At 36.2% G+C, this 24,607-nt stretch overlaps 1 protein-coding gene across 2 annotated transcripts in view; it reads left to right on the top strand.

The window, feature by feature from the left end:
* The window catches only part of FAT4 (FAT atypical cadherin 4), a 193,450-nt gene that overhangs the window by 57,651 nt on the left and 111,192 nt on the right, over nucleotides 1-24,607 (top strand). The window lies entirely within an intron of this gene.

Genomic DNA, 24,607 nt, shown 5'->3' on the forward strand with positions numbered 1-24,607 from the left:
AGGAAAGTACTTTTTTTAAAGAGCCATCTTGGTTGGCTTCAGTATAAATAAATTATATGAAATAAGCATCACTTCCTTATTCTATGGATACATTGATTTCAGAGCCCTCTTAGGTATTTTTTAAGAACTGTAGCAAGATGTCAGGGCTTCTCTGGTGGCAAGATGTAATTCACTTATCACAAAGGTCACCCTTTTAAATTCACTAGTTTTTCATATATTCACAGAATGGTGGAGATTGACCCTTATTTTCTTTCTTTGCTTGTTAAAGAGTGTCTCATAATGAGGTGCTTAGTAGTGGTATTCTACCAGTACTTGCCAAATAAACCACTTCATGACTATAAGGGTATAGCAGAGGGAGCCAGATAATCCTAGCTAAATGCAGATGAAATGGCTTGTAAAAACACAAGGAATAATTAAGTATTCAGATATAGATTCCCAGAAGCATGCAAATAGGTGATTAAAATAACACATTTATTGCGATTTTTAGCGCCTAAAGAAACAATGTAGGCTTGTTAGCATCAGATAAGTTGCCAAGTATGACATTTGTCTCATATATTTGGAACAACTTTATGTGGGACAAATTCATAGACACATCTTAGTATCTTCAGAGCAAAATGAATTAACACTCAAGAGTTATTTGGATTTTTTTAAAAAATAGATTATCACTTGAGAAAGGGCGACATCATAACATTTATTGGCAAAGGTTGAAATTTTTCTATGGCAACTCATAAAGCTAACAAAGAGAAAGTTTGATCCTTATTTAGGTTCCTTGTTGATTCTAAATTCAAAATATAGCAACAACATTTTCACAGGCAGTCTCCTTTATCTGAAATTTTAATGGCACAACACATTTGGCAAAAACAGCTTAGTTATTTCTCATGTGTATATTTGGTTGAGGCAGTTTTTGCTATAGAAAAGACCAAAAAAAAAAAAAAAAGTGATCAAGGTTTTATTCCCTATCTTATTATACCCCTAGCTCTAATGAACATTTGCCTGGAGTATTCCTCTTTATTTTAGTGAATGATTATTTTTTATATTTACTCAGGCCTTGGCAGCCTGCTTGGGTACCCTAATGAGTGGGCTCCCTTGGATTTAGGCCTGGAAGTGTGTATTCTGAAAATTCCGTCATGATTATAAGTCTATTCACCATGTTGAAAGTAAATGAACTCCTGTATCTCCGCCCTGGGTTCAGTAATTTTCATTATCCACTAGATGTCTTTGTGCGTGTGTGCTAAGTTGCTTCAGTTGTACCTGACTCTTTGCGACCCTATGGACTGTAGCCTGCCAGACTCTCTGTCCATGGGATTCTCCAGGCAAGAATACTGGAGTGAGCTGCCATGCCCTCATCCAGGGGATCTTCCCGACCCAGGGATTGAACTCATGTCTCCTGTGACTCCTGCATTGCAGGTGGATTCTGTACCACTGAGCCACTGGGGAAGCCCTACATGTCCTTGTAACCTGACATAAGGGTTTTCCTGATTTTTGGTGCTATTCACAAAAGTTTTTTAAGGACTATTTAATCACTATTTTTAGCTGATTGTAAGATTTTATTAGCAAATATTTTCTGTGTGATAATTACTAGTAAGCTTTTCATTTTAATAAGAAATTAGATTTATAGTCACTGACACTGCAGGGTGAGTATGTTTATAGTCATCATCACTGTCTAATGACTTTTATTTGTCTGATATTATGCAAAACATCATTCTTTTTACATTTGGAAGCTTCTTCCTCTGAAGAAGCTGAGGCTTAAAAAGGTGACAGCTGCCTGGATAATGGCATCAAGATTAAAACCCAACTCTGCTTCCCAGGTGGCTCAGTGATGTAAAATCCGCCTGCTGATGCAGGAGATGTGAGTTCAATACCGGGTTGGGAAAATTCCCTAGAGGAGGAAGCGACAACCCACTCCAGTATTCTTGCTGGGAAAATCCCATGGACAGAGGAGCCTGGCGGGCTACAGTCCATGGGGTCGCTAAAGAATTGGACATGACTTAGTGACTAAACAACAACAACAAAATGTAGAGGTACTTTTGTTAAATCTAACCCTGCTAACGATTAGAGATCTTATTTTCAGTAAAACAACATCTGTTGTATACCAGTTATGGCTATTATTTTTATTTGATTGAGCAAACATTTAGTTTGCAAATTTTTATAGATTTCTCATTTGTGTAAGCAATCCATTTACAAAGTTTTTACTAAGTTTATATTCTTACTTATTTAAGTGTGTACTGTCTCCACTCTAGATTATGCTGCTCTCCCTACCCTTATGTTTACTTGCCTTACAATTAATATTATCTCTGAAACTAGGCCCCAAATAAGACAATTGTGGTTTTGCTAAGATTTACTTAAGTATAAACTACTAGGAGTCTTAAGTATACTATTTTATGACTGTTAACAAATATTATACATAACTGAGTAGTTATTTATTCTTTTGTTACGTATGTTCTAAGTAATCGTGCAGTTCTTAAAAGACAAGTTATTAATCAAATTAAACTTTAAAATTTTATGTTTTTATAGTAAACTTTGCTTTTCTAGAACACTGAAATTCCAAGAATTAAAATCTATTCTAATCATGAATGAACAAATCTTAAAATGTTGGCAAAGCCTCAAAAAACAAAGCAAACTTGGGACATTGTAGTTGATTTTAATATTGCCTTAACAAATAGAAATAAGATGTTTTAAAAACATTTATTAAAAGTAGAAAAAACTTGTTCATTTATTCAGACAACTATTCTCTCCAGTAGGCAATTGAGTATAAATTATATGTTGTAGGTTCTTTTAATAAACAGTTTGCTCAAGCAGAAAACCTGAAAGCATATTGTGAAGCTTATTGATAACTAGAGCCTAAGATAAAGCACTCCTCTCTCAAACACAATTAAAAAAAATTCATAGATGTGAGAATAGCTATTGCTATAAATAAAAAATTGCTATAGATAAAAAATGTATGTACTCTGTTCCAAATTTATACATATATTACTGGTTACATATATTGTATTGAATTGGACATAAAGACCAATGAATTTAGGAATATAGTCTTTCAAAAACCTAGACTGTTTGCAGCAGTAAGAACCTAAGATAAAGGATAACTTTAAGAATGTCATTGGGTCTGTGAGGTCAGAAAAGATGGTTTTTATCATTGCTACACATCTATGCTGGGAGGGATTGGGGGCAGGAGGAGAAGAGGATGAGATGGCTGGATGGCATCACTGACTCGATGGACGTGAGTCTGGGTGAACTCCGAGAGTTGGTGATGGACAGGGAGGCCTGGTGTGCTGCGATTCATGGGGTCACCAAGAGTCGGACACGGCTGAGCGACTGAACTGACTGAACTGACTGACTGACACATCTATCACTTGAACAGCACATAGTAGACCCTAGATAAATATTTATTGGATAAATTAACTAAATACAACTACAAAAGTATACTTTTTATATAGTTGTATAGTATAGCTGTTTCTCAAATAACAATATATGACACATCAGTCATTTTTAGTATAAAAATAAGCTGTAATTTAATATTATTTTTCAAAATGGGTACTGGGTGAGAAATTTTTTTCCTTATCACAGATGAATCATAAAACTATCAAATTAGGTCCCCAAATGCACAATGATTAACTGTATTTTCTTTTAAGGGGGTAATATTTGTGTTACAGATTTCTTGGTTCCAAGAATTTTATACATATCTCCTCATCTTTGGGTTTGTAAATTTATTTTTCCTGTGACAAAATAAATATTTATCATTATTCTTGCTCACCAAATGTTGCAATGCAATTTTCCAAATAGATGTGAGTGTATGCTCTAAATTAAACAACATTCAAAAGGCTATGCAATAAAATATTAAAATTTTCATGGTCAATATTCACCATTGTAATATAACTTAGATTTCTTTCTTAATTGCTACTATGAAAAAAATTAAATATAAGAAGTAGGCTACACTAAGATTGAGTATTCCTAAAGGGTGGTTTCATAAGCAATGGAAAAACTGGGAATTTTGTCATCTATTATAAAATGTTTATAAAAATTGCTCAATTTGCAGTTTCAAATGGCTTAATTGAAACTTCATGGTGTAAAAAATAATTAATGCTGTGCTTTGCAAATAAGAAATGTATCTACAGAAGGATCAACAGAAAAACCTTGATTAAACAAAGTACGGAAAATGGTTAAAGGTCATTCTATTTTCTTTGAGTTTGCAGTTATTTGGAAGCATAAAACTTGTCTTGGCTTAGTTTGACAAAGAATATACTTTTTTTTTAAGTGAGAACAAATTTTATTTTATTGACATGGTTAAAAACATGTTGTCAAAGAGAATGGAATATATTAACATGTTAAACAACTTTTGAAAAAGTGAATTAATAGATCATAAAACTCTGATCTTTACAAATAGCTGAAGAGAGAATAACAGCAAAAAGCAAGGGAGAAAGGGAAAGGTACACCCAACTAAACACAGAGTTCCAGAGAATAGCAAGGAGAGATAAGGAGGCCTTCTTCAATGAACAAGGCAAAGAGATAGAGGAAAACAACTGAAGGGGAAAGACTAAAGATCTCTTCAAGAAAATTGGAATTATCTAAGGAACATTCCATCCAATAATGGGCACAATAAAGGACAGAAACAGTGAAGACCTAATAGAAGCAGAAGAGGTCAAGAAGAGATGGAAACAATACACAAAAGAACTATACAAAATTGATCTTAATGACCCAGATAACCAAGATGTTGTGGTCACTCACCCAGAGGCAGACATTCTGGAGTGTGAAGTCAAGTGGGACTTAGGAAGCACTGTTGTCAATAAAGCTAGTAGAGGTGATGGGATTCCAGCAGTTATTTAAAATCCTGAAAGATGATGCTATCAAAGTGTTCCACTCAATATGTCAGCAAATTTGGAAAACCAGCAGTGGCCACAGAACTGGAAAAGGTCAATCCTCATCCTAATTCCCAAGAAGGGCAGTAAGAAAGAATGTTCAAGTCACCGGACTTGAACTCATCTCCCAAACCAGTAAGGTTATGCTCAAAATCCTGCGTGCTAGGTTCAGCATTATGTGGACTGAGAACTTCCAGATGTCCAAGCTGAGCTTAGAAAGGCAGAGGAACCAGAAGTCAAATTGCCAACATTCACTGGATCATAGAGAAAGCAAGGGCATTCCAGAAAAAAACATCTACATTTGTTTCATTGACTATGCTAAAGCCTTTGTCTGTGTGGATCATAAAAATCTGTGGAAAACTCTTAAATAGTTGGGAATACCAAACCATCTTACCTGTCTCCTGAGAAATCTATATGCTGGTCAAGAAGCAACAGTTATAACCTTGTATGGAACAACTGACTGGTTCAGGATTGAGAAAGGAGTATAGCAAGGCTGTTTATTGTCATCTTATTTATTTAATGTATACACAGAATGCATCATGAGAAATGCTGGGTTGGATGAGTTACAAGCTGGAATCAAGATTGCCAGGAGAAATATCAACAACCTCAGATATATGGATATACCACTCTAATGGCAGAAAGGAAGAGGAACTGAAGAGTCTCTTGATGAGGGTGAAGGAGGAGAGTAATTGGGTTGGCTTGAAGCTCAATATTAAAGAAACTAAGATCATGGCATCTAGCCCCATCACTTCATGGCAAATAGGAGGGGAAAAGGTGGAAGCAGTGACAGATCTCCTCTTCTTGGGCTCTAAAATCACTGCGAATGGTGACTGCAGCCGTGAAATTAGAAAACAATTGCTTCTTGGCATGAAAGTTTTGACAAAACTAGACAGTGTGTTAAAAAGCAAAGACACCACTTTGCTGACAAAGGTCTGCATAGTCAAGGCTGTGGTCTTTCCAGTAGTCATGTACAGTTGTGAGAGCAGAATCATAAAGAAGGCAGAGCACTGAAGAATTGATGCCTCAAACTGTGGTGCTGGAGAAGACTCTTGAGACTCCCTTGGACAGCAAGGAGGTCAAACCAGTCAATCTTTGAGGAAATCAACCTTGAATATTCATTGGAGGGACTGATGCTGAGGCTCCAGTACTTTGGCCACCTGATGTAAACAGCCAATTCATTGGAAAAGACCCTGATGCTGGGCAGAATTGAAGGCAGGAGGAGAAGGGGACAACAGAGGATGAGATGGTTAGATGGCTTCCCTGATGCAATGGACATGAACTTGGGCAAACTCTAGGAGATGTGATGGACAGGGAAGCCTGGTGTGCTGCAGTCCATGAGGTCATGAAGAGTTGGACACGACTTGATGATTGAACAACGACAACAACAGAGCTCTAAGGGCTTCCCTAGTGGCTCAGTGCGTAAAGAATCCACCTTCAATGCAGGAGACACAGAAGATGCGGGTTTGAACTCTGGGTTGGGAAGATCCCCTGGAGGAGGAATTGGCACCCCACTCTAGTAAGTAAATTGTATATATTTAATCTTTCTCCTCACTGAATTTTGAATTTAATTCATATTTGTTATATTTTAAGGAACGAAATTCCTAACTTGTTTTTCCTATGCTTTTATGGAGTTTATCCTTAGGGAAACTAGATGGGTGAAGATGGTTATTTACTAAAAAGACATAAAGTGAAAGAGGTTATTTAGCTATTATAAATATTATTAATGTATTAATAACATTAATGCGAATAACAACATTAACTTACAAAGGTCGTTTTTGTCACAATCAATAGTCTATTTTAAGTTTTTAAACATTTTTAGGAAATACTTTTAAAGGAAAGACTATACAGTGTAATGTAAAAATGTTTATGGTGAAAAGAAGAATTTTATATGAAAAATTGTGTGATGATTTTTCATAATACACATAGAATATTAAAAATTATCAATAATAACAGGTTTGACAATGCTTAATCACACTTTGACAATAGGAAAGCAGTTAATAATGACTAGTAGTTTATTCTCTTAACAACCATTCTCTGATTAACTGAAAAAATACTCCCAGGCTTTAAAATCTATATACAATCACGAGAGGAAAGGGATAGATTTCCTATAAAATTTATTAACATAAGCAGACTGTGAGAATTCTATTAGTCTAGACAGGAGAACTGCACTGTTTCTTTTGTTTTTCTTATTAATTCTGACAGATTTAAAGTATTTGCAATTCTACACTGCCAGATTTACATAAAGTCCCATTCTCTTATATAGTTTAATTTTTGAATATTTACCATAGGCATAAAAATGCTTTAAAATGGGTTTTTAAAATGTTTCTCAAATATAAATGCAGAAAAAATAAACTAGTAATGGAAGATTACCTGAAACTTTTTTCTTTTGTTTTTGTTTTAATGAAGAGAATATCCCTTTATTTGCAAAATAAAATCAAAGCTTCTATTGATGTCACCCTACTCATAGTATACAGTCATAAAATCACAAACAGTGAGAGTATATTTGGACAAAATAATCAAACCATGTTACTTCATGGAGATGATTACTTGTGGTCAGTAGGTATTTATAATTGGCATATCTTTTTCATTACTCTTGAGTCTAATCTCTTATCTTACAAAGTATACCGATTTTTACTATATTTTGCACAATTTTTTCCCTTTATGGAGAGAGTACACTTCTGTAGCAGTTCAGTGATTTTAAGATGAAATACTTAAAAAAATGACACATTAAAATTTTTGATACTGTTACTACACTGAAAAACTTGGTACTTTGGTTTTGACAGTGAAAAATAAAACACAGCCTTCCAAACTGAACACTTTTTTTAAAGAAAATGTGCTTTCCATTTTTTTTTAATTGATCTTTTACATTTAAAAGTATCCTTTCCTATTAATTAGCTTTTACTTCGGTAAACATTAGGGAATCATTATTAGGATCTTTGCTACACAATGTATTGATAATTGTAATATTTGATGGTTCATCCCAACTAGTGTTCTCTGCTCTTAATTTTGCATATAAATACCATTCTCTTCATTTTTACGTATGTAACAACAAAATATGCTACCAGAATAAGTATATTGACTTTAAAAACAGCGAATAAACATATTGTCTTTAAAAACAGTGAATAAACATATTAAGTGCTTACCGTATGCTAGACACTATGGCAGAAACTAAATGTTCCATTGAAGTTTAGAAGAAAACCACTCTGAATTCATGGAAATAGGCTTTTAAAATAAAGCACAGTGCACTGCAAAAATTTTTACTTTGACAGTGATTTCAAAATTTTCAGATGTATTCTACATTTTAAATTAGATAAAAGTTATATTCATTCTTGATTATTGATGAGCTAATGCTGTTTCATATGTTTAAAAATTGTTACCATTTTGAAGTTAAAAAAAAAATCTAAATGGGACTTTAATTTTAACATTGTGAAATAGTTATTTAAATATATATAAAGAAATATAAGCAATATAAACCATAAACTAACTAAAATGGAGTAGAAGAGCCATAAGTCAAAACATGTCTTTTGCATAGAGTAGCAGAAATTTCTTTAAGGGTAAAAAGTAATGTGCAAAGGTGAAATGGGGCTGAAGGATCATTTTGGCATTGCCACAGTTCCATAAGAAAAGTTTAGCCAGGCCTCAGGTGGGTGCTAGAAAACCACTAAAGGTGGGACCAAGCATTCATAGAAATTATTGTCTCATTGTAGTTGTGCCATTGCTTTCTTATAGAGTTTCCCATTGTTTTTTTCATACATTTCTACCCTTTTAAGAAAGACAATTTCATTGACTCAACCCAGCCATGATTTGTTTTTGAGTCAAGTATTCCCACCCTATTCCTCTAATTTGGGGATTATGGGAGAGACAGGAGAGCTTGGGGATCATGTCTTGTTTTGCTTTGTCCTTCTAAAAGGGCATGGGTGTTAAGTAAGAGTGAGAAGCTATACAGGGTAGGAAGATTTGTTCATAAGTTCATAACATTAAAAATTACCCTATAATACTGAGCAGAATTCTCTGTCCTGTACAGCAGTAACCTTTATGGTTACTCATTTTAAATATACCAATGTGTGCATGTCAATCCCAAACCTATTCCTTCCCCTCCACCCTTCCCCCTTGGTAACCATAAGTTCATTCTCTTAGTCTATGTATCTATTGGGAAAAGAATTTGAAAAAGAATAGATGCATGTGTATATGTATAATTGGAAAAGAAAATGTTTTACAATCCTAGGGGGAAGAAATCATTGAATTGTACACTTAAAAATGGGGAAATTTTATGATACATGAATTACATCTCAATAAAGCTGTTACTTTAAAAGGAAAAAAAAATTATCTAATAGTACAAGGTATACAACAGTTATCAGTATACATTAACTTTTTTTTTCTTTTTGCTCCTCATGTTAAACAGAACAGTAATCCATTATTTAAACATTAAAATTAAGTAACATTTTCACTAAATGAATCCACTTTTTGGTATCTGTATCTGTTAGCTATTGTCACAGTAATGTTGCATAACAAAGAGCCACACAACCTTAAAGGACTACTGTGTGCATGCATGCTCAGTCACCTCCGACTCTGTGCAGCCCTTGGACTGTGGCCCTTCAGGCTCCTCTGTCCGTGGGATTCCCCAAGAAAGAATACTGGAGTGGGTTGCCATGTCCTTCTCCAGGGGATCTTCCCAACCCAGGGATTGAACCCTCATCTCTTATGTCTCCTGCACTGGCAGGCAGGTTCTTTACCATCTGCACCACCTGGGAAGGACAAAGGACTAGAGCAATATACATGGATTCTCCTGCATCTCTAGGTAGGGGCTTCCTTGGTGGCTCAGAGGTAAAGAACTCGCTTGCCAATGCAGGAGACATGGGTTTGATCCTTGGGTCAGGAAGATCCCCTAAAGAAGGAAATGGCAACCCATTCCAGTATTCTTGCCTGTAAAATCCAATGGACAGAGGAGCCTAGAGGGCTACAGTCCATGGGTTAACAAAGAGTCGGGCACAACTGAGCAGCTGAGCACATACACATCTCTGAGTAGGCAGTTAGGCTGATCTAGGCTTGAGCTCAACTGGAAAGCCTGCTTCAGTCTGTACATCTCTCAATGTCAATGCCTCCTCTATTCAACGTCTGTTATCCCCTTTCTGGTACTAGTAAACTTGCATGGGTATGGTATTCTAGTAACTATGGCAGAGGTACAAGAAGGCAAATACCTTTCAAGTCTTTACCTGGGTCGTATTTGTAAATATCCCACTAACTGAAATAATTATGGATGAACCCAAAGTCAAGAAGTAGAGAGAGAAACTCCCCCTAAAGTTGGGAGGGACTGTGGAGTCATTTATAGGAAGGGGTGAAAAACTGGGATCAATAATTTGAATTACTGCAGCTAGTATCTTTAATATAAATCAAACTATGTTTCTATTTTGCAGCAGTCTTAATAGAAGCCCTTTCTATTAAAAAAAATTTACAGGATCTATTATGTCAAAAAAAAGTGAGGAAAAATTTGGTGGAATATTTTTATTTGTTTTTCTTATACTAGCTTTTCCTTCTGAGGTATGTTTACCACGTTCAGATGAACAACTGTTGAAAAGTATACTCTGGGATGCTTTTCAGGGTGTTTGTTTTGAAGAATAGTATAAAAATTTCCATAAGTTTCATATGCAACCACAGATATTTTAACTTGATCCTTTATCCTGCATTTACTTTTAGGCGTCCTTAAGAATCTGTTAAAATGCAGAAATTATGCAGTATTGATTTCAGGAAAAGTTGAAGTGGTTACACATGATTGCCTTTGCCTTAAAAGAAATCCTTATTTGGTTCTAATTTGAACAATATTGAAAGCACAACAAAACTAGCTTTTTATTATGTCACCACACATTTGGTGAGTTATGGAAAGCATTTTATTTCAGGAATGGAGTTAACTATGTCTTGTCCGCACTTCAAGCCATTCTTGTCATTTCTGGCTACTGTCCAAGCCCGCTTGTGACTCATACATATTTCTTTTCTGGTAAGAAATGCACTGAAATCCCAGGAACATATGCTGCTGACTGCTAGATGAGTTTTGGTGGTGAGAGATTAATGTAATTGCTTTTGTTTGACAAGTATAATTCGTCACAGTTACATACATGTAGCTTATATGTAAAATATGTTCTGTTTTAAAACTCATTAAAGTAATTTTTACTTTGCTTTTAAAAGATGTTTTAAAAATCTAAAATATATATGCTTCCTTCTTTCCTCTTATTCCAGAATACTTGGAATAGAAAAAAGTACAAATTTATATGAAATAAATGTATATATCTAAATATACACAAAACTTAATCTAAATTTCAGGTATAAAGTTTGAAATGACAAAGTATTTGTTAGCCTAAAATTTTAAAAAGGGGTATTCTAATTAATTACCAAATTAAATGTCGCTCCCTCAAATACTATCAATGTTTCTTTTACTGTATTTTAAAATATAGTAAAATAATGTTTGTGTGCCAAGTTGCTTCAGTCACATCCAACTTTTTGCCACACTATGGACTGTAGCCCTCTAGGCTCCTCTATCCACAGGATTCTCCAAGCAAAAATATTGGAGTGGGTTGGATGCCCTCCTCCAGGGGATCTTCCGACCCAGGGATTGAACTTGTGTCTCAGGTCTCCTGCATTGACAGGCGGGTTTGTTACCACTAGTTCCACCTGGGAAGCCCAAATAACATTTAGTATATAACATTTTACTGCTCAGCTTCTGTGAAATACATATTTTCTATTCTTTCTTGTCGTTCTGAAGAAAACCTATACCTAAATACAAAGACTCACTTTCTGATCATCCCCGAAACTTCAGTAAAGTTGGGTCCTGCAACAGACCTGTATTCTCAAGAATTTCTGGTTCATGTTGATGTGTAATAGTGGCTCTAGTGATTTTTTTCTACTCGGTTACATCTAGCCCCTGCTGGTCTTTCATAATATAAAATCATAGGTCATTTTTCCGTGGTTTTATTTTCTCCATTTTCTTTAAGATTTCAGTTTCAAAAGTAGAGAAATACCACCAAGATGAGACAGTACACTATTATTATAGCTACCACAGACTCTTGTGAAAAAGTTTGGTTATACATCATAAATAAATAAATACCTCAAAGCATTGTTTGCAGAGTATGACCGGACCTTGAATACCTATGCAGTCCAAACATTACATTCCTGACATTTAGGACTTTTAGATGTAAACTGTTCTTTGCTAGGGCTCTCTCATAACTAAAATATGAGTCACTTGCAAACCATAATAGATTTTGGCTCTGCAACATGATGAAGTGTTCTGGATGTAGTGACACATTTCGCCGAGACTCATGGCAGCAGAATTCCCAGTGGTCACCCAAAATAGGGAAAGAAATGAAGAACAAAATTAAAGGAAATATGCAGACCCTGGCATCATCCTTTCATGGCAATACAGCTCTATTCTTGTTGTTAAGAGGTGGAAGTGCTTGGAGATTAAACTCATAAATGATAGTGCAAGTAGGTGTTGAATTTTCTTGTTCTTAAAGACTGAACTTAACCTCATACTTGAAATCTTAAAAAGAAGTGAGACATATGTCCTTCCAAATGAAATTATGTGATTAGTTCTCCTACCAAAAAGCTAATGTAGAGTGCCAAGCTTTCTGCTGAGATGTAATTAGTCAGACCTTTTGCTATATTAGTTGCTCAGGAGTCTCCAACTCTATATGCAATCCCATAGGCTGTAGCCTGTCAGGCTCCTTTGTCCACGGAACTCTAGGCAAGATTACTGGAGTGGGTTGCCGTTCTCTTCTCCAGGGGATCTTCGTGACTCAGAGATTGAAACCTGGTCTCCTACATTGCAGGCAGATACTTTACCATATGAGTCACCAAGGAAGCCCTTCTATCTCATCTCAGTGAATATACAGGATTTAACATAAATTTACTAAATAAAGCCTTGTCATTGGAAGCCCATATAACATGCAAAATATGTCAGTCCCACTAACTTGAGTGAATCACATAGTATTTGGCTTTATTTGAAGTGAGCGAATGGGAAGTTATTGCCAAACATTTAAAATTTAAGTTTGATTATTTGCTTGAGCCATGACTTTCATATTTCTAGCCTGATGACTTTTTTAACAAATGTTGCTTTTGATTCCCAAGTTTAAAGTCAAGTCATAGAATGTTTCTTTGCACACACAACCCAGACGTCCCCCAGAACAGAGCCTTTCACTGCAATGCAGGCAGACTCATGTTCACACACAGCCTCCTCTCAGACAGGAAAGGTGGAGTTTTCCTTTTCAGAGCCAAAGGAAGTGACAGCTCAGGGGTGATGGTTGTACTGATCTTGGTGTGGATTTCAAATTGGTTAATTTGCTTTCAATTTCAACTCCTCACTTGAGCCTCCATACAGAAAAATTAAATGCTGGATTTCAGCATTTTGTTTCACTCTGATGAAATAAAAATTGTTTTGAGTGTAACATTAGACTTTGTCCTCAATTGCAGTAGCACCAACACAGTATAAACTAAGGCATCATTTAGCAAAGTGTTATTGGAGTGACATTGTAATAACCTATTAAGGGTAATGCACATTTGAATGACCGCAATTATTTTTGTAGGTTTATTCATGACTCTGTGGTGTTTAGTGTAGTTGTTTCTGAAACAGTGATGGGCATTTCATAGCATCCTATATTGCAGTCTTCCAGGTGGGAGACTTCCTGAATTGTTATTGTATATGTTTTTACAACAGATGGTTTTTCTGAAGTTGTTTTAAATCATCTGAGTATAAAGTTATTGAATTATCATCAAATATGATTTTATGTCATAAATTATAGATGATAACATGATGGAGACACAAGAACTAAGAAATCAATGGGATTGGATTGATCCTAAATATTATTGTAATACAGGTCAACGTTGATGAATACATTTTTTATATACCAGTGTTTGTGTGTGTGTGTTAGTTGCTTAGTCCTGTCCGACTCTGCGACCCCATGGACCATACCCCACCAAGCCCCCCTGTCCATGGAATTCTCCAGGCAAGAATACTGGAGTGGGTAGCCATTCCTTTCTCCAGAGGATCTTCCCAACCCAGGGATCGAACCCAGGTCTCCTGCTTTACTGTCTGAGACACAAGGGAAGCCCACACCAGTGGGCTTAATTTTTTAAAATTTGCTGAACTTGTGACTCTAATAAAATGTCAAATAACGGGTTTGCTTTGAAAACAAATATTTCTGGAGAAACAGTTACATGCGAGAGATGAATAAGTTGTGAGAATGCAAAAATAAAGAAGACAATTTTTGACCTCAAAATTCTGAAAGTCACAAATTTGAACAGTATAAATGATCTGTTAGCCTGAGAAGTTTTGCAAATGACCAATTTCTGTAATTTGTAAATGTATTAAAGAAATCAGAGCAAAAATACTTCTGGTGAAATAAATAATTATTGGCAGACTTGTTAATTAAAAGATTGTTTAAATACAACTTGGTGGCATTATCATAGTGTCTTTGGAGGTAATACATGTGAAGTCTAAGCATTATTTTTGGTGCAATGCGTTGTCGCAATTCATATGGTAATAGTAGTATTTGAGAAATTTGGAGTGTCAGTTTCATGAAAATATAAAGGCAGTAATGTCAATAATTATATTGGGCACTAACAAAAAGCAACTGATCAAGTACTATTTGCTGTGATACGTCTTCTTTTACTGTTTTATACTATATGTATTTTATGTCTGTCTCACAAACCATTTAAACTTTTGTCATTTTTGAAAATGATTCTTATTGCATCTTTCGAGAAAAATGACTTCTTTTTTAATTTACTATTTTATTGGAGTATGATTGCTTTAAAATTTTGTGTTGATTTCTTCTGTATAACAAAATGAATCAGCTGTATATATCACTTCACACTGGTCAGAATGGCCATCATCAAAAAATCTACACACAGTATATGCGGGAGAGAAAGTGGAGAAAAGGGAACCCTCTTGCACTGCTGATAGGAATGCAATTTGATAAAACCTCTATGGAGAAGAGTATGCAGGTTCCTTAAAAAAGAAAAATAGAAGCATCATATGATAGTTGTATTGCTGGATAGCCCAGCAATCCCACTACTGGGCATTTACCCTGAGAAAACCATATTTCAAAAAGACACAAGAATCCCAGTGTTCATCACAGCATTATTTACAATGGCCAGGGCATGGAAGAAGTAGCTTCTTTGTAGGCATTTTCAAAGCAATAACGTTTACTGCTATCTATGGAGAAAGTCTGAGTGCAGGATAAGAAGGGGGTGTCAGAGGATGAGATGGTTTGTATGGCATCACCAACTCAATGCACATGAGTTTGAGCAAACTCCGGGAGAGAGTGAAGTGCTACAGTCCATGGGGTCACAAAAAGTCAGACACAACTGAGTGACTGAACAACAGCAAAGAGATAATTTAGCTATAGTTTCTTTACATGCAACGTATACCCACCACCTATCTGCTGATTGTTTAATAGTCTTGCAGTGGCATCACTAAGGCAAACCATCACAGATTATTTTCCATTAATATAAACATAAAGGAACTTAAAATGAGCAAGGATCTGGAAAAATAGTATTTGTAGGGTAGATAACCAAACATTAATTTTTAAAAAAATTAATTTTCTGTACACATCAAATGCGTATTTTTAGAGGGAGTGGTCTAAGGCATATTATGCTGCTTCCTCCCTAGACCTGTCCACAGATCTCTGCAAAAATCAGTGGGCTAGAGTTAAGAGTCTGACCGTTGCTTTTCCTTAGATAAATGACCTGACAGTTCAATGCCTTGCTTTTGACTGGGAGATGAACTTGATGATATCTGGGATTCTAAGAACTTTGATATTACTTCTTACAAATGCATAGATTTCTTTTTTTTTTTTCTAATTTTATTTTATTTTTAAACTTTACATAATTGTATTAGTTTTGCCAAATATCAAAATGAATCCGCCACAGGTATACATGTGTTCCCCATCCCGAACCCTCCTCCCTCCTCCCTCCCATACCATCCCCTGGGCCTCCCAGTGCACCAGCCCCAAGCATCCAGCATCGTGCATCGAACCTGGACTGGCAACTCGTTTCCTACATGATATTTTACATGTTTCATTGCCATTCTCCCAAATCTTCCCACCCTCTCCCTCTCCCACAGAGTCCATAAGACTGTTCTATACATCAGTGTCTCTTTTGCTGTCTCGTATACCGGGTTATTGTTACCATCTTTCTAAATACCATATATATGCGTTAGTATACTGTATTTATGTTTTTCCTTCTGGCTTACTTCACTCTGTATAATAGGCTCCAGTTTCATCCATCTCATTAGAACTGATTCAAATGTATTCTTTTTAATGGCTGAGTAATACTCCATTGTGTATATGTACCACAGCTTTCTTATCCATTCATCTGCTGATGGACATCTAGGTTGCTTCCATGTCCTGGCTATTATAAACAGTGCTGTGATGAACATTGGGGTACACGTGTCTCTTTCCCTTCTGGTTTCCTCAGTGTGTATGCCCAGCAGTGGGATTGCTGGATCATAAGGCAGTTCTATTTCCAGTTTTTTTAAGGAATCTCCACACTGTTCTCCATAGTGGCTGTACTAGTTTGCATTCCCACCAACAGTGTAAGAGGGTTCCCTTTTCTCCACACCCTCTCCAGCATTTATTATTTGTAGACTTTTGGATCGCAGCCATTCTGACTGGTATGAAATGGTACCTCATAGTGGTTTTGATTTGCATTTCTCTGATAATGAGTGATGTTGAGCATCTTTTCATGTGTTTGTTAGCCATCTGTATGTCTTCTTTGGAGAAATGTCTATTTAGTTCTTTGGCCCATTTTTTGATTGGGTCATTTATTTTTCTGGAGTTGAGCTGTAGGAGTTGCTTGTATATTTTTGAGATTAGTTGTTTGTCAGTTGCTTCATTTGCTATTATTTTCTCCCATTCTGAAGGCTGTCTTTTCACCTTGCTAATAGTTTCCTTTGATGTGCAGAAGCTTTTAAGGTTAATTAGGTCCCATTTGTTTATTTTTGCTTTTATTTCCAATATTCTGGGAGGTGGGTCATAGAAGATCCTGCTGTGATGTATGTCGGAGAGTGTTTTGCCTATGTTCTCCTCTAGGAGTTTTATAGTTTCTGGTCTTACGTTGAGATCTTTAATCCATTTTGAGTTTATTTTTGTGAATGGTGTTAGAAAGTGGTCCAGTTTCATTCTTTTACAAGTGGTTGACCAGATTTCCCAGCACCACTTGTTAAAGAGATTGTCTTTAATCCATTGTACATTCTTGCCTCCTTTGTCAAAGATAAGGTGTCCATATGTGCGTGGATTTATCTCTGGGCTTTCTATTTTATTCCATTGATCAATATTTCTGTCTTTGTGCCAGTACCATACTGTCTTGATAACTGTGGCTTTGTAGTAGAGCCTGAAGTCAGGTAGGTTGATTCCTCCAGTTCCATTCTTCTTTCTCAAGATCGCTTTGGCTATTCGAGGTTTTTTGTATTTCCATACAAATTGTGAAATAATTTCTATTTCTATTTTCTAACTCTATTCCAGTCTATTTTGTCTCATCACAGCAAGGATTTGAAACAACAGACCAGTGTTACAGCTCACACAGGCGGGATTTTATTAGGCAGACAGCAGAAAGTACACACCCAAGACATGAGAGCTAGTGGACCCTGTAGGAGTGGCCTCAACCCTGCTTGGGTTCCCTTTTTATACTTTTTGTTTCCTCCCCCGGAGCCTGATTGGTTATGTCCTATACAAAATAGGGCTTGTGTCCACCACCTATCAGGAAGGGGGCATGTTTGGGTGTGTTTTTTCCCATCCAAGATTCCCATTCTAGTCCTTGGATTTTCTTCCTTTGTCTCTTTTCCTGGGCTTTTTCTAACTGACATTTTTTGGACTCCCTTTTTCCTACTTAGACTACCTAACATAATCTTTTGTAGTATTATACAATCTTTTAAAGGAAAAAAAAAAGATTGCTTTTCATCCTTGTTCGTTAAGAACACTTTATGTAGGTTGCAGGAAGATTGTGAGTTAAAAATATGTTTGGGGGTATTTTTCATCCTGATACATTAAGAACCAATTCATTTAGCTTGCAGAGAGAATATGAATTTAAGAATATGTTTTTAATTGTGGTTGAGATAGTGACCACAATGCAATTGTCAGTTTACTAGCTGAGGAATGAGCTCATAATGGACCTTAATATTTTAGTTGATTCCTTAGCCTTGAATATAGAGTATTACTTTCATAATATCAACTTATATTAGTGAAATACCATGTTTTATATTTAGACATATGGAATGATTTGATAATTGCTATTGCTAATTAGCAACTTGCTCATTTATGATGTAGTTGAATTCTGATTTTTTTTACTTAAAAACTTAAAATTCCCAAAATATCATTCCTGATGCAGTGCAGAATAAAATGATAAATTGCATATAATAGGGAAACATTTTTAAGGAGTAAAGCATTGTACCCATTTCATAGCAACAATTTACACAGTAAACATTTTATTTTTTAAAGATCTATTTGGCTGTTCAGCGTAAAAGTTTGGTGACATTATTTAAAGCCATATTTTTAAATAAACTTTTACCTTTACAACACTACCACAAGACAGACACTTTTTAATTAATTGATTGTTAGCTCCCTTAATCTCAGTCATGTATTTTTCTTTAAACATCATTATTTACGAGGGTTTCATTGACTAGGGATGAGGTGTCTTGGCCAAAAAGTCATTATTCTGAAGGTATCTGAATGGTAATGCAGTGATGGTCATAGACAATACCTGTCATTAGGTGTAGCTGATATTTTGTTATAAACAAGTCAACCACGAAGCTACCAAATGCCCTTGTAATGGTAGGTGAAACCATATATGTCTGCTAAGGGCCCACTATCTAAGCACAAAGGTCAACATCTGATAGGCAGGCATAAAATATGCAAGTACTTTATCTTCATAGTGTAATGTTTCTTTTATCTTTGAGGGTCAGTTTTCACAAACTTATAGAATTGATACTTTGAAGTTGTCCCCTGGACTTAAATTATGTAACCTATTGGCAGTCTTTATTTGTTTTGCTTTCATTTAAAATACAGCCATTTGTGAAGGGAAGCTTCTGAGTTCAAAATGTGATTATTTTTTGCAAAATAATATTTAATAGTACAATTATTTTGCTTATTTCATGTCCAAACAAATGTAAAAAAAAATGTAAAACATTAGAGGGGCAATGCTAGTACTAAAAGCTATGCAGTAGTTTGGGGTATGTATTTTAAAAGAATGAAATGCATTTATCAACATACTTTCTTTAGTTTAGGAATTACATTTTAGACAATTTTTAAAATCAGATAATTTATAAATAAACCACTAATAGCCATTATCTTCATTATTTAAAGTTATCTGATTTGTACAGAAAGCACTCTTTAAAATTATAGTGTCTTAATTAATACCTCTAGATAACTTATTATTATATTTAATAAACTATATTTTCTTTCTAGATATCTTCTTTAAATGGTTAGTTTGATTCTTGTGTTTTTATGACAATATTTCAAAAAACCATACCAAATCTTAGTCCAAAGTGAGGGTAATAATGAAATAAGACTCTTAGGTTGATGGGAGATCCAAGACAGTGAGCCAAGTGCATGTTAGAATCTGGACTCATCAGGAAAAATGGTAACTTCCAAGGGCAAGATACAAGACTGCTTGAAGAATTACCCATAGTGTAGGGGACTAACTGCTTGGAATCAAGATGTCAACTGTGTATTTCCAAACAGATGTTTCTATTTGTACATATTTCCATGGTCAGACTTCATTTGTTCCCCACAAGAGATGGTGGCCCATCTTATTTTCTTATATATTTACTATATTGGAGAAGGCAATGGCACCCCACTCCAGTACTCTTGCCTGGAAAATCCCATGGATGGAGGAGCCTGGTAGGCTGCAGTCCATGAGGTCGTAAAGAGTCAGACAGGACAGAGTGACCTCACTTGCACTTTTCACTTTCATGCATTGGAGAAGGAAATGGCAACCCACTCCAGTCTTCTTGCCTGGAGAATCCCATGGACGGGGAGCCTGGTGGGCTGCTGTCTATGGGGTCGCACAGAGTCGGACACAACTGAAGTGACTTAGCATAGCATTAGCACTTACTACATAGTGACTAACATATACCTTTTATGTAATAGAGTCTAAAAGATTAAATGAATAAATATGGGAATCAGTGGCCACTTCATAGGCAAACAGTGTTCATGATCTTGGAACTCTTGGTAGAAACCGAAGAACTTACACACTGATTCAGAAGTGAAGGGATTGCCAGATGAAATCTACTACACCAGTGAGTTCAGATCTCCTCCTTTTGGTTATTCATACTCTAGGCTAGTGAGGGAATCTAGAGAAGTCATGCTGAAAGTTTTTGAGGAATACTTGAGGAATTGTGAAGTGGAGCAGAGAGACTGGAAAATTAGAGAGAATATCTAGATTTTTCTTTGAAGAAGAATACAGTTACAGTTTTTTGACTGGCAGGCTGACACTGATTTTGGAAAAAGCATAGCCTGACCTACCAGATGAATGACCTCTGGTGTCTTTAATCAAAATATAACCTTTATGTATGTCAACATCCAATGATGAAATGTCCTAGATCTGTGTCTATAACTGGTAGATTATAGATATATTCAGAAATGTTTAGTTTTGAGTCTATTAATATTTAACTAAATTTATCCTTGCTAATAAAGACAGAAACAAATTTTTGTACCTGAAATGATGAAGTTGGCCAAAATCTCATAGAACATACATGGTCTCAGATTCCGAGAGCTAAATCTAGGGATCACCTAGCTGATTTATTTTTAATCTTGACAAAGATTTATAGACTGACCCAAGATTATATGGCTAGTTAGTTCATATGTAAGTGATCCAAATTGTGGACAGGAATAATATGCACATTTATAAAAATACATTTATAAAGCTGTGACATACTTTTCATATATGATTCATTATGTTTATTGAAAACACATGCCTAAAGAGAGAGAGAGGGTGTGCTTATAAATAGAGAGAGATAGACAGGTTTGCTGGAGAAGGCAATGGCACCCCACTCCAGTACTCTTGCCTGGCAAATCCCACGGACAGAGGAGCCTGGTAGGCTGCAGTCCGTGGGGTCTCTAGGAGTCGGACACGACTGAGCGACTTCACTTTCACTCTTCACTTTCTTGCATTGGAGAAGGAAATGGCAACCCACTCCAGTGTTCTTGCCTGGAGAATCCCAGGGACTGGGGAGCCTGGTGGGCTGCAGTCTCTGGGGTTGCACAGAGTCAAACACGAATGAAGCAACTTAGCAGCAGCAGCAGCAGCAGCAAACAGGTTTGCATTGTAGTAAAGGAAACTTACTACTGACTTACTAGCTCTCTGGCATTGGATAATTATTTAACCTGTGTACATTGGTTAACTCATTTCTCTAATGGGAATATAATAGTACTTTCCTCATAGGGCTCTTTTAAGGATTTTTTTTTGCATTTATGTGTGTGTATGTATATGAATGTGCACATACATATAACTTACAACAGGGTTTGGCACGTTTGTGTTAGTTATAACTATTAAAATATAGAAGGGTCTTGTTCAATTCATGCACTCATCATCCATAATGAAGAATCTACTTTTTGTAACATATTTTTACTATAGGATCTACCATACCTGACAAACTGGATTTAGAAAAGGCAGAGGAACCAGGGATCAAATTACCAACATCCGTTGGATCATAGGTAAAGCAAGAGAGTTCCAGAAAAATATCTATTTCTGCTTCATTGACCATGATAAAACCTTTGACTGTATGGATCACAACAAACTGTGGAAAATTCTTAAAGAGATAGGAGTACCAGGCTACCTTAATTGCCTTCTGAGAAACCTGTATACAGGTCAAGAAGCAATGATTAGAACAGGACATGGAACAACGGACAGATTCCAAATTGGGAAAGGAGTACATCAAGAGTGTGTACTGTCACCCTGCTTATTTAACTTATATGCAGAGTACATCATATAAAATGCAAGGCTGGATGAAGCATAAGCTAGAATCAAGATTGGCAGGAGAAATATCAATAACCTCAGATATGCAGATGACACCACCCTTATGGTAGAAAGGGAAAAGGAACTAAAGAGCCTCTTGTTGAGGTGCAAGAGGAGAGTGAATAAGCTGGCTTAAACCTCAACATTCAAAAAATTAAGATCATGGCATCCAGTTCCATCACTTCATGGCAAATAGATGGGGAAACAATGGTAACAGTGACAGACTTTATTTTGGGGGGCTCCAAAATCACTGCAGATAGTGACTGCAGCCATGAAATTAAAAGACACTTGGTCCTTGGAAGAAAAGCTATGACCAACCTAGACAGCATATTAAAAAGCAGAGATATAACTTTGCCAACAAAGGTTCATATAGTTAAATGTGTGGTTTTTCCAGTGGTCATGTATGGATGTGAGAGTTGGACCATAAAGAAAGCTGAGTGCTGAAGAATTGATGCTTTTGAACTGTGGTGTTAGAGAAGACTCTTGAGAGTCCCTTGGACTGCAAGGAGATGAAACCAGTAAATCCTAAAGGAAACCAATCCTGAATATTCATTGGAAGGGCAAGGGCTGAAACTGAAGCTCCAATAGTCTGACCACCTGATGTGAAGAGCTGACTCATTAGAAAAGACCCTGAAGCTAGGAAAGATTGGACACTACTGAGCGGCTGAACAACAGATGCATATATGAGTGTGTGTGTATGTAAGTATTTGTGAATGTGTGTGTGTGTGTGTAAAGAAGAATGCTAAATTGAGGGTAAAGAGAATCCAGAATGGCACCAATTAAACATGACATCAAAGATATATCAGGACTTGTACCACACACTAGAAGTACATTGTTGTTCAGCCTCTCAGCTGTGTCTGACTCTTTGTGACCCCATGGACTGCAGCACACCAGGCCCTCATTATCCTTCATCATCTCCCAGAGCTTGCTGAAACACATGTCCATTAAGTCAGTGATGCCATGCAACCATCTCATCTTCTGTTGTCCCTTTCTCTTCCTGCCTTCAACCTTTCCCGGCATCAGGGTCTTTTCTGAGTCAGTTTTTTGCATCAGGTGGTCAAAGATTTGGAGCTTCAGCCTCAGCATTAGTCAGTCCCTCCAATGATATTCAGAATTTATTTCCTCTAGGGTTGACTGGTTTGATCTCCTTGCAGTCCAAGGGACTCTCAAGAGTCATATTCTATCACAAATACAGTCTCTCCCTGGCTCTAAGGAATGCCCAGTTCTGTTCCAATAATTTAAAAACCAAGATCTACTTTTCATTGAAAGTTTCCCCCTGTGATAAGCATTTTGCTAGCATCATCAGGGGTTAGTCTTCGTAAAATGCTCTAAGATACATTATTATCCCAATTTTAAGATAAGGAGAGTGAGGCTCAAAGAAATTAAGTGCTCAAATTTCCCCAGTTAATAAGTGCAGAGACAGAATCTGAACTCTGGTTGTTCTAATTCAAAAACTCTTGTTATTTACAACTTTGCAAGGAAATTGGAAATGCTCCTTACAAGCTGCAGTTTTAATGATCTCGATCTCTTTTAAAGGCAGTGGTGTAGAGAATGGTGTTAGCCAAAAGCAAAATAGCAGATTTCTAACTACTAAGGCTGCCCTAACCATTTCCTAGACCAATTTGAGACATTAGTTATGATCAAAACTGTCCTGTTAAGTGGTGGAACTACAATAATGACTTAGTACTGAATTCTGTATATTATTTTCTGGGTTTCTCTTTTTATCAATTGCTCATCCATTTATTTGTCTAGCTCTCTGTATTTCCCACTCATTCTTTGCCAGAGAATACTGACAATCCTATTTACTACCTCTCCTTCCACCCTTTCCTCTTCCTGGAAAAGATAAAACTAGAATTATTTTGCTGTTTCCTAATATCCACTCTCATCACTCTTGATCTGATGGAGTATTTACAGTATAAGTATAAAAGATGACATTTCATCCTAGAAGAAAAATGTTCTGGTTACATCCGAGCTAAATGGGTGGATGGACTTTCCTCCATGACTTAATTTTGTGATCCAACTGGGGAAATTTTCAGTTTTATTAGCAGCTGTCTCCCTTTTTCTCATCAGATATTCAGCTTTTAGCACCTAACTCAAAAGAGAAAACACATGGTTTGAAGTTATTATTTAATATTCACAGATTGTTCTTTCTAAACAATTTTTCTTAGGGTTTTTTTTTTTTGAAAGTCACTCAGTCGTGTCCGACTTTGCAACCCCATGAATTCTCTAGGCAAGAATACTAGAGTGGATAGCCTCTCCCTTCTCCAGGGGATCTTCCCAACCCAGGGACTGAACCCAGGTCTCCCACGTTACAGGCAGATTCTTTACCAGCTGAGCCACAAGGGAAGCCCAAAAATACCAGAGTGGGTAGCCTATCCCATCTCCAGCAGATCTTCCTGACCCGGGAATCAAACCAGGGTCTCTTGTATTACAGGAGGATTCTTTACCAACTGAGCTAGCAGGGAAGCCCTTTCTTATGTAGGAAAACAAATAACTCTTGACTTCTGATGAGGATCTTTCAAGGAAAGTTAATATTTGCAACCTATCTTAATACCACATATGAACAGGATGATTGTTTAGCTTTAGTCACACTAAGAAGTGTTGATGGGAGTGACGATAGAAAGAAAAGGTATGTATAGTTTTCTTCCCCCAAAAATTGAAAGTTGACTTTAAAGGGAAAAAATGCTGAGTGTTTCTTAAAATGTGAACTTCTTTATTTTCCCTGGACATTAGTTGCCAATATCTAAACCTTTCAGGAA

Source organism: Bos mutus, chromosome 17 (assembly GCF_027580195.1).
Source record: "Bos mutus isolate GX-2022 chromosome 17, NWIPB_WYAK_1.1, whole genome shotgun sequence".
Taxonomy (NCBI): domain Eukaryota; kingdom Metazoa; phylum Chordata; class Mammalia; order Artiodactyla; family Bovidae; genus Bos; species Bos mutus.